Source organism: Schistocerca americana, chromosome 8, assembly GCF_021461395.2.
Source record: "Schistocerca americana isolate TAMUIC-IGC-003095 chromosome 8, iqSchAmer2.1, whole genome shotgun sequence".
In the NCBI taxonomy this organism is placed as follows: Eukaryota; Metazoa; Arthropoda; class Insecta; order Orthoptera; family Acrididae; genus Schistocerca; species Schistocerca americana.
The window spans coordinates 256,272,225-256,283,062 of NC_060126.1; the positions used below are offsets into that span (position 1 = coordinate 256,272,225).

Consider the following 10,838-nt stretch of genomic DNA (forward strand, 5'->3'; position numbering starts at 1 on the left):
AGTAGTCAGTAGTAAAAGAAGAGACCCAGACGACGACTGCTTGTTTATTGTAAGAATTAAAATCTATAGAAACAGGTAAGATGACGAACGCCTCATCTTTCCTTATAGCGGGAAGTACAAGTTGCATTTTTCAGGAATACTGCACGACTTCAAGGCCCAGTGCACTTCCGTCTTGTAAAAACTTTCGCTGTGATTGCAGTTTCATATACAATTCGTTTAAGTTTCGCTGTTATATAGTCAGTTACTCTTTATTATTTTCTGTACTTAAGTGCAAAATTAGTGCTGAGTATACATCACAGGGGCCTTCCAGATTCCTGCATTGCATATGCAGTAGGAAAAGATCTTTCAGCAATATTGTGACTATTTTCGTCTACCACTTCCTGATGATAACGGCTTTCAAATTAAAACTCTTGAATACTTAGTGCTCTGCACCTTGTAAATATTTCTTAAGTCACGTCTTGTAAACACATCATTTGACAATTATCTCCAACTTGACCAAGGAACGTCACCGTTTGAGTTTTGACAGCAGTAACGTACACAACAACTAGTGTACTCTTAGATGACCATCAATTTGTACATTATAAGGAATTGAGTAACAAGCATGTCATTGACACAGAGATACATAACATACGCCACTGACCATGAGTTCTACACTCGAATACCGATTTGATTATCAGCATTTTAAATACAATTAACTGTAGTTACGAAATACCCTTTATCAAAATGATTTCAAATTAGCATCCACGTTTTGCAAATACGTAAACCATATTAGATGTATTGCTTGAATTTATTTAGGTACTATAGTGAAGACATTAACAACTGTTTACGAAAAATAACACAGGAGAGCTTCTGTAAAGTTTGGAAGGTAGGAGACGAGATACTGGCAGAAGTAAAGCTGTGAGTACCGGGTGTGAGTCGTGCTTCGGTAGCTCAGATGGTAGAGCACTTGCCCGCGAAAGACAAAGGTCCCGAGTTCGAGTCTCGGTCGGGCACACAGTTTTACTCTGACAGGAAGTTTCATATCAGCGCACACTCCGCTGCAGAGTGAAAATCTCATTCTGAAAACAGAATATTTGGCAATTTCGGTATGGAAATGTTATTAGTGAAATGGGAGTGTAATCACGAAACGTAAATATATATTTTACAATGGTTTGTATTCACGGTGTCCTAGAGACTTGCTGAAGTTGATGAATGACACACACATGTATGCAAGGCTGCCCGTTATAGCGTTTATTTTTATTTTGGTATGACCGGTATTGTGTTTGCTTTATACTACCAGCGATGTATTTTGTCGTCAAAGACACTGGTAATGTCTGTTAGACGAACAGGTGCTGAAAGCTCGGTGAAAATTAAACTTCAAAAAAGAAAAGCCTGCTAAATTTCTTTGAGATCACAATAAGAAATCAGTAAATACTGTAGTACTTAAAGCAAAACTGTGAACACGTTCCATAGCATACAGAATTTTGTATATGTTTGAGTGTAACTTCCATAAGATCTCTGGAGACGGGCATGTGACCATATACCGGTCCATCCAAAATAACAATAAACAATGACACAAGGGGTCTTGTATAGATATAGTCATTTATCAATATTTTAGAGTATTTGTGAGGTCACTTTTCAAATTGTTTCATGTTTCCTCCATTACATCCTCTCGATACGGTCGTATATTGTTTGGACATTGTTAAAATGGGAATAGTACTTAATAAAGATATATTCCTGCAAGCAGAACATGATGTTCTCTAAACAGTATATACAAACTGTGAAGCCTTTAGTCAAGAAGTTAAGAATATATCAACTTGTTTCACGTCTTCGATTAACTTGAGAGGAATATTGGGCCACAAATTAATATAGGATTTCAAATGCTGACTGCATATCAGTGTCCCAATAACAAATACCTAGACGTATTGCAGGTACTAAAATTAATAGGTCTGATAATAGTGATGGTAATAGTATTATCAGTGATAACTTCCTTTAATCATAGTCGTCATTTTCCGGATCTTGTACATTAACAACAACAGCAAAACACGGCTTATTTTGAACCAGCCCAGTGCACACAACAACTACGAAGAGGGTAGAAAGACTTTCAGTCACACTGTTCATGAATGAGAATATCCCCTCCCTCCCCCCTAACCCTCAAATGCAGTAGCAAATATTTGGTTTTTCTTGATCGGAAAGGAGGATGATTAAGGTTCTAGTCCAGTCGACGACGGGATGATTAGATACGGATCTTTGGTAGGCATGGGGCACAGCAGTTTCCCTAACTCACAAAAAGCTCAGTAAAATTAGCTAATTGTGGCTACGTTAGCGTTTTGCAGGAAGAACGTGGCGGCGTCACGATATCTGTGTTAGCAAATAAACGCCGGGTGCCGGTGTGTTCGGTTACCAAAGCAGTGCGCGGTGAAAGTGCTCCTTTCGCACTCTCGCATTCAAGTCTCCCACTGGCGGGCCGTTTCACAAGTTGTCATCACGCGACCGCGTAACTAGAAAGCTGTGAATGATATCGCGAAATGTGCGCTCTAAATGCGAGGCTTTACGTGGTGACTGACACATTTAATAGTTATTGTACGTGGAAACTGAAACATATATATACAGAAGGGTGTCCCGAAAAAACAGTGATCTTGTTTTATAAAAAGATCACAATATTTTTAATGCTATGACTGTTTCCAGCTGAATTCGATGTAAAGACCCCAGATAACTATTTCCTATTATTAATAACGTTCAATGAACTGGCATAAGTGGAGCTCCCTGTAGTTGTAAAAGTAACATTTTTCAGATATTTGCAACAATATCACTTAGCATGTTTAAACAAATGAAGAGATTTTGAATTACTTCCATGTCATGGTAGAGGTGAATCGTAATTAATTGTTTTCAAGGTAGGAAGGGCATTAACTTTACGTATAGGCCATGACTATAGCCTAACTCTTAATAAACGAGTTGATACATCAAACGGATAGGAGGATGTAAGATGAACATCAACAAAAGCAAAACGAGGATAATAAAATGTAGTCGAATTAAATGAGGTGATGCTGAGGGAATTGGATTAGTAAATGACACAAAGTAGTAGATTAAGTTTGTTATTTCGGCAGCAGCATAACTGATAATGGCCGTAGTAGAGAGGATATATATAATGCAGACTGGCAAGAAAAGCGATTGTGAAGAAAAGAAATTTGTTAACGTCGAATATAGATTTAATTGTTAAGAAGTCTTTCCTGAAAGTGTTTGCATGGAGTGTAGTTATGTATGGAAGTGAAACGTGGATGATAAAGAGTTTAGACAAGAACAGAAAACCGAGCGGGGTGGCGCAGTGGTTAGACACTGGACTCGCATTCGGGAGGACGACGGTTCAATCCCGCGTCCGGCCATCCTGATTTAGGTTTTCCGTGATTTCCCTAAATCGCTCCAGACAAATGCCGGGATGGTTCCTCTGAAAGGGCACGGCCGACTTCCTTCCCCATCCTTCCCTAATCCGATGAGACCGATGACCACGCTGTCTGGTCTCCTTCCCCAAACCAACCAACCAACCAAGAACAGAAAATAAGTTTTTGAAATGTGGTGCTAAGAAGAATGCTGAAGAGTAGGTGAGTAGAAGATGTAACTAATGAGGAGGTACTGAACAGAATCAGGGAGAAGAGGAATTTGTGGCACAACCTGACTGGAAGTCGACAGGACACATTCTAAGACATCAAGAGATCGACAACTTAGTATTGGAGAGAAGTGTAGTAGGTAAATACTGATAAGTAACTCTGTCCGGAAATGTACAATTTGGGTATAAAATCAGTTTGATGGTCGTATCACTTACAAATATCCCGCCTTACGGTACGCACGCATCACACGCTATTTTCTGCCGACTACAACAACGGCGGTTAGGAAGTGGTACATTCACAGCTAGGAGGGTTGAGCGTGGTGCTCCATGGACGCGCCGCACTCTTCATTTGAAGGGGACATCCTTTGTCACGTGGAAGATATGTACTCGAAACTTTGCCCATGCTGCGGCCTCCTGAAGAGCACTCAGGTCAGATTTTACTGTCTCCACTGTGAGCGTACCTTGAAGTGGAAGATTTGAAATTGATCCGTTGTTGAAACTTACCTTGCATCCAAACGGTACCTTTCCAGATGTGGGTACCTTATCATAACTTTATCTACTAAGTCCCCACCTAGAAGCCTGTAATGGGAACAGCGAAACACCCTGTATTTGCAGAAGCAATCAGTGCTCAGAGGTTAAAAAAAAGGTCTGCTGTGAATTAGTCGTTACTACAAAGGACTAGTAATCACAGGGAACAAGGTTCAGACATGAGCCAGTCCTCCGCGCCTAGATTCTCCTTGATTTACTTAACCACGTCTATTAAAGAAGGCCACGACCTATATTTAGTGTTCTCGACAATTCTAGTAGTGGTTCGTATCTTCTGACGCTACAGACAACTGAACGTCGCATAATGAGCTGAAGATCAAATGTCTTGGATGTTACCGAGTGAGATGCAGCAGTACTTATAGCGTTCGCACTGGTAAAGGCCTCTCGATCATTAGCTAACAAAGAAAATATAAAAGAGGCAGAATTGAATTCATGCACTGAAATTTGACCTATGACATTTTGTGCATTCATTAAAACGCGAGTTCTTCACTCCTCCATACAAATGCACTGACTATCACTACCAATCAGACTTGCTGGAATCCGAGGAGACTAATGTGTATTCCTCTCGTAAATCAGAATGTTGCCTCATCCGAACGAGTGTTAAAGTATCCACCAATAGTGACGCCAGAGGAGAATCAAGACGGTAGCCGAATGAGCGAAAGGAGATTGTACAAGTGGAAGAGACTCCACTATTTTTATAAGAACATTTTAGAAGATAAGTAGAAATGTAAAGGAGAAAGGACAGATACTGCAGTGGCATAAGAGTCAGGTTGTTACACTTAAGATACTCGATTCATGTGCGGAACGAGCAGACTTTTGGTATCCCATGATTTCCATAAACCATCTCAGGCTATATCCGGGGTCATTGTCTTAACAAGACATCGGACAATTTCCTCAACCCTGTTCGTCCCTCTGAGTTTGCGCTCCGTCCGTGATTATCTTGAATTAGACCATACAACCTCTGCTGTCAATTATCTAGATCGTTCGGTGAATCAAGGATAGATTATAATAGCAGAAGTGATGTTAGAAAAACAATGAACTTCTATGAAGAACCATCTAGGAAAAATCTGAATTATAGGTTGACCTAGTCTCCTGATTGCTAGACCAAATTGTCAGCTGCTGAATTAGCAATCCTCAAATACGAACTGCCACAGCACAACGCTAACACTTTTTTCCGTGTCTCATAAAGTCACTCCGGAAACCTGTCAATTAGCAGGAGAGTTTTCCTAACGAAGCAATGTCATCCTCAAATCTATATACCTCTTGTAAATAAAGTATTAACACTTTCGGAATATTCCGTCGGTACTTGAACGAACGTGGACATATTAAAATATGAAATAAACATATCTGATGATCCACAATAATATTTATACCATAGGTCGTTGTGAACCGGCTTTCCGCTTTTTAAGTTGTCTAAGGGTGGCCTAGAAAGCCGAAAGCCGGTTCACCACGAACTGCAGATTAAATTTTTTGTGGAACATGAATACTGTATATTTGGGTTTTTAACGAAAGGATTCTTTAAAGAAAATAACTTTTTCACATGATATCGAAAGGCTTTGCACAGGTAACCCAGGAATGTAACTGTAATGTTTTGCAATGTCCATTTTTGCAATAATGAGCACACTGTGTATTGTGTGGCAGAATACAGTCGCACACATTTCGCATCAATAGTTTGATACATTAAGTGATTTGGAAAGGAGGAAATTAGTTGTTCAAATGTGCACTAATGCTCCAGTTGGCCTGTCAATTAATAGGTGAAAAGTTTTCTTTTATTTGTATTATTTCAACATGTCTACACACGCCTTCACACTCGTGTTGATTAAAGATTTAGATGGCTAATAAAGTTGCCACAATTATTTTTGTTTCTATGATAAATACTTAACAATTGTGAAAAAGCCTGTAATGTGGAATCACGAAGACGCACAACAGAAAATACACGGTAACGCAAAAACCGTCAGGTGCCAAACCACCACGATGTTGTTACTGTTGGTGCGGCAGCAGCTCAGCGTAGGGTCATTGTGCCAGATGTCCACTGTAGTTAGTTAATCCACAGAGGTGCACATCGGCCAAATCTTCATCAGAAAACATCACCATGCTGCAGTGTTTCACAGTCAGCATAAAACTAACGCTGGCAGGAAGACAACTCCGAGACAGAACCGAGCAATACGGACTGAAAGCTTGAAGGAGAAGAGTAAAGTGGGCATTACTGTTGTCGACACCAAGTTTCAGTGCAGTACAGATACAAAAACAATAGGAATAAGAAAGCAAACAAGATGTAACTACATTGTAACGAGCACCGGAGGCCACGAGACATAACAAAATACTCAGAAAATATCGCTGAATAACCTGAGAAATTTTTGTAACTGGAGTTTTGTTCCATGTTATAGTGGGTGCCATCCTATCAATTGCCTGTAGTCATTTGGGGTAACCACTGAAAAACTAAGTCAGAATACCCAGGCAGGAATTCGAACTCCCCTATCACAACAAGTGAACCACCTTGGTCGGTGGCATCTGCCAACATGAGGAATTAAGACCCACAGTGCAAGTATTTGGTGTAAGGCAATATCTCTAACAAAGAGAAAGAGCCCGATGGAATCCAACTACGAGATAAATGAAGAACATCTTGAGCACATCACATCATGTAAGTTTTCAGGCGGTATGAAATGGGACGATCGCAGAAAATTTGTGTTAGGGAAGAGACAGAGAAGATTTGCATTTGTTGGAAGGCTCTGGGAAGAGGAGACGCTTCTGTAAAGGAAGTACCGTACAAGATACTACTGCAACTTCCTGTAAAGTATTGTACAAGTATTCGAGTCCTCATCAAGTTGGCATGACAACAGAGATCGGACGAATTGATAGACGCGCCGTTTGCATCGTAGCAAGCCTATATGACTCATACAGCAGTGCAACAGAAATGCTTGGGGAACTTAAATAACAATCCTTAGAAGAAAGAAGACGTATAGTTCTCACTAAAGCTTGAACACTAAGTAAAGACATTAATGAAATATTTTAAACATACAACTGTTCGTAAGTTAACGCTAAGATAAAGGTATATATTTCTACAGGGTTAAATTACGAAACATAAACTCACTGGCACAGTCAGCTAACAAACCCCATCACATCTGAGATTAATGTATTATATTATGTAACTGTAATGCACCTGATGATGGAAGCATGCTGCTGAAACGCTGCTTGATAATAAATATTAGTAAAAAGTGACAGAAGCAGTAAAAAAATATTTCAAAAAATTTATAATACATTTGCTGACCGAAACCATTTACATTCAATATGAATAAATTAAAGTATAAATCTAGACATCTACTTTTCGAAGAAAATTGTGCGACCGTCGCACACCTCCTCTAGAGATCATGCGAATGCCAGAGCTTACGGCATCTACAGAGACATGTAGGCAGTCATGTATCGAAAGAATTATCGATAATATTATCGATAACATTGGTACGAAGAACCCTGCACCAGGTATTCCACAGTGGCTTGTGGAGAATTTATGTAGATTTAGATTGCTTAGCCCATTCACAAATCCAGCAAGAGTCTCAATTACTGTTACGTCTTAACGCCCTTTTCTGTCCATAGATCACGAAACACAATGGACCCCTTTGATCTGTGGCTTCCGCAAATGAATCTGTGCTAGCTGATCGTCCTCCAAGCACACTTCTTACCTTACCTTCTGTTGAAGTACTTTGTGGTATAGTGCCTGATGATGAGTTTGCGTTTGAAACGTGGAGCGTTGTAAGACAGTGTGGCGGATCTCTGGTATTCGTATCGGATTTTCCTGTACTGAGTGGCTGGGCAGGTACGGGCCTTGCCACTGATGGAAACACGTACCTTTGAGGTGTTGGTGTGCTCGCCGTGCCTTGGACTGGTGCTGAGGGCGTGAGTGCAGCAACGCGCTGGACTGCCGGGCTGGGACTGCTCGGAAGACGCTCTGTGCGGGCCTTGATGGCTGGGACGTTCTCCCCCTACCTCTTCCCCTCGGCGCTCGTTCCTACCTGGCAGCTTTCTCCGCCGGCACGACGTGGGAGGAGTGGGGAGTGGAGAGTACGGAACCCTGGCCTTGCTGGTCTGCCGCTTCTCGGTCTGCTGGAGGCGCTGCCCTCCCGGGTTTACCCAGCCGCGGCAGGAGTCTGCTGACGGGCTCGGCTGCGTACAGGGCCTCAGGGACCTCACTCTACTTCCGGTGCCTGGTACCTACCCACTGAATGACGTATGCGGTGCACTAGTTCAGGTGGACATGCAAGCTGAAGAGGGAATACTGCATCTGACGATACCTTTGACCCCCAATGTCCAGTAACAGTAGAATATCTACATCAGCATCATCTAAATCTACATCTCTACTCCGCAAGGCCCCGAAAATTGTTCCAGGATCATTAACGTTCATTTAGTGTACCAATGGGCCTCCACACAATATTAATTCACTACTGGCTATTAAAATTGCTACACCAAGAAGAAACGCAGATGATAGATGGGTATTCATTGGACAAATATATTATACTAGAACTGATATGTGATTACAAATGGTTCAAATGGCTCTGAGCACTATGGGACTTAACTTCTGAGGTCATCAGTCCCCTAGAACTTAGCAGAACTTAAACCTAACTACCCTAAGGACATCACACACACCCATGCCCGAGGCAGGATTCGAACCTGCGACCGTAGCTGTCGCGCGGTTCCAGACTGTAGCGCCTAGAACCGCTCGGCCACTCCAGCCGGCGACATGTGATTATATTTCCACGCAATTTGGATACATAGATCCTGAGAAATCAGTACCCAGAAAAGCCACCTCTGCCCATAATAACGGCCTTGATACGCCTAGGCATTGAGTCAAACAGAGCTTGGATGGCGTGTACAGGTACAGCTGCCTATGCAGCTTCAACACGATACCACAGTTCATCAAGAGTAGTGACTGGCGTGTTGTGAGGACCCAGTTGCTCGGCCACCATTGACCAGACGTTTTAAATTGGTGAGAGGAGTATGTGCTGGCCATGGCAGCAGTCGAACATTGTCTGTATCCAGAAAGGCCCGTACCGGACCTGAAACATGCGGTCGTGCATTAGCCTGCTGAAATGCAGGGTTTCGCAGGGATCGAATGAAGGGTAGAGCCTCGGGTCGTAACACATCTGAAATGTAACGTCAACTGTTCAAAGTGCCGTCAATGCGAACAAGAGGTGACCGAGACGTGTAACCTATGGCACCCCATACCATCACGTCGGTGATACGTCAGTATGGTGATGACGAATACAAGCTTACAATGTGCGTTCACGGTGATGTCGCCAAACACTGGATTCATCCGAAAAAATGACGTTTTCCCATTCGTGCACCCAGGTTCGTCGTTGAGTACACCATCTCAGGCGCTCCTGTCTTTGATGCAACGTGAAGGGTAACTGCAGCCATGGTCTCCTAGCTGATAGTCCATGCTGCTGTAAACGTCGTCGAACTGCTCGTACAGATGGTTGTTGTCTTGCAAACGTCCCCATCTGTTGACTCAGGGATAGAGACGTGGCTGCACTATCCGTTACAGCCATGCGGATAAGATGCCTGTCATCTCGACTGCTAGTGGTACGAGGCCGTTGGGATCCAGCACGGCGTTCCGTATTACCCTCCTGAACCCACCGATTCCATATTCTGCTAACAGTCATTGGATCTCGACCAACTCGAGCAGCAATGTCGCGATACGATAAACCGCAATCGCGATAGGCACAATCCGACCTTTATCAAAGTCCGAAACGTGATGGTACGCATTTCTCCCCCTTACATGAGGCATCACAACAACGTTTCACAAGGAAACGCCGGTCACCTGGTGTTTGTGTATGAGAAATCGGTTGGAAACTTTCCTCATGTCAGCACGTTGTAGGTGTCGCTACCGGCGCCAGCCTTGTGTGAATGCTCTGAAAAGCTTATCATTTGCATATCACAGCATCTTGTTCCTGTCGGTTAAATTTTGCGTCTGTAGCACGTCATCTTCGTGGTGTAGCAATTTTAGTGGCCAGTAGTGTAGTAACCCCAGACTTTCCGTAAATTACATTATTTTCTCTAATTAAATACTATCTCCAAAAAGCTGCATAATCATTCAGTCGGATCCTGCTATGGTTACAAAGTGATACAAAGATTGGCAACTAGCCATAAATGTTCAGAAATGTAAAACTGTGCACATCACAAAAAGAAACCACTTTTAGCATCCTGCTATAAAATCAGTCAGTGAAATCACGCAGGTACGTGGGAGTAACAATTTGTATGTGCACGAAATGAAAGGATCGTGTAGATTTAGTCGCCGGTAAAGCCACAGCAGAATCCTGTGCATTGGTATAATACTAGGAAAATGCAATCATTGTACGAAAGAGATTGTCTACAAAATATTCGTGTTACACCCATCCTTTAATATTTCTGAAGTGTACTGGGAGCGTACCAAATAGAACTAACAGACAATATCGTACTTATGCAAAACAGGGAATAACGAACTACTGCATGTGCGTTTGACTGGCAGGAGAGAGTCAAGGTGTTGCTGGCAGAACTGATCTTGCAGACGTTTGAAGATGGACACATACTATTATGAGGAACCCTATTTAGAACGTTATATGAAACAGTTTTGGATGAGGAATTTGAATATATAGACTGTAAGGAAAAAAATGACGCTCCACGAACGAATTGTCCAAATAGGACGGAAATCGGTAGACGTGATGTACGTGTACAGATA

The 10,838-nt window shown here is 42.2% G+C and overlaps 1 protein-coding gene across 1 annotated transcript in view; it reads right to left on the bottom strand.

Moving 5' to 3' along the window:
- Positions 1–8,087, bottom strand: part of LOC124544625 (alpha-tocopherol transfer protein-like) — a 131,011-nt gene extending 122,924 nt beyond the window's left edge. Inside the window, exon 1 of the mRNA XM_047123226.1 lies at positions 7,973–8,087. The gene's annotated coding sequence lies outside the window, so the exon portion shown is untranslated. The remainder of the gene's footprint in view (positions 1–7,972) is intronic.
- Positions 8,088–10,838: the final 2,751 nt, after the last annotated feature.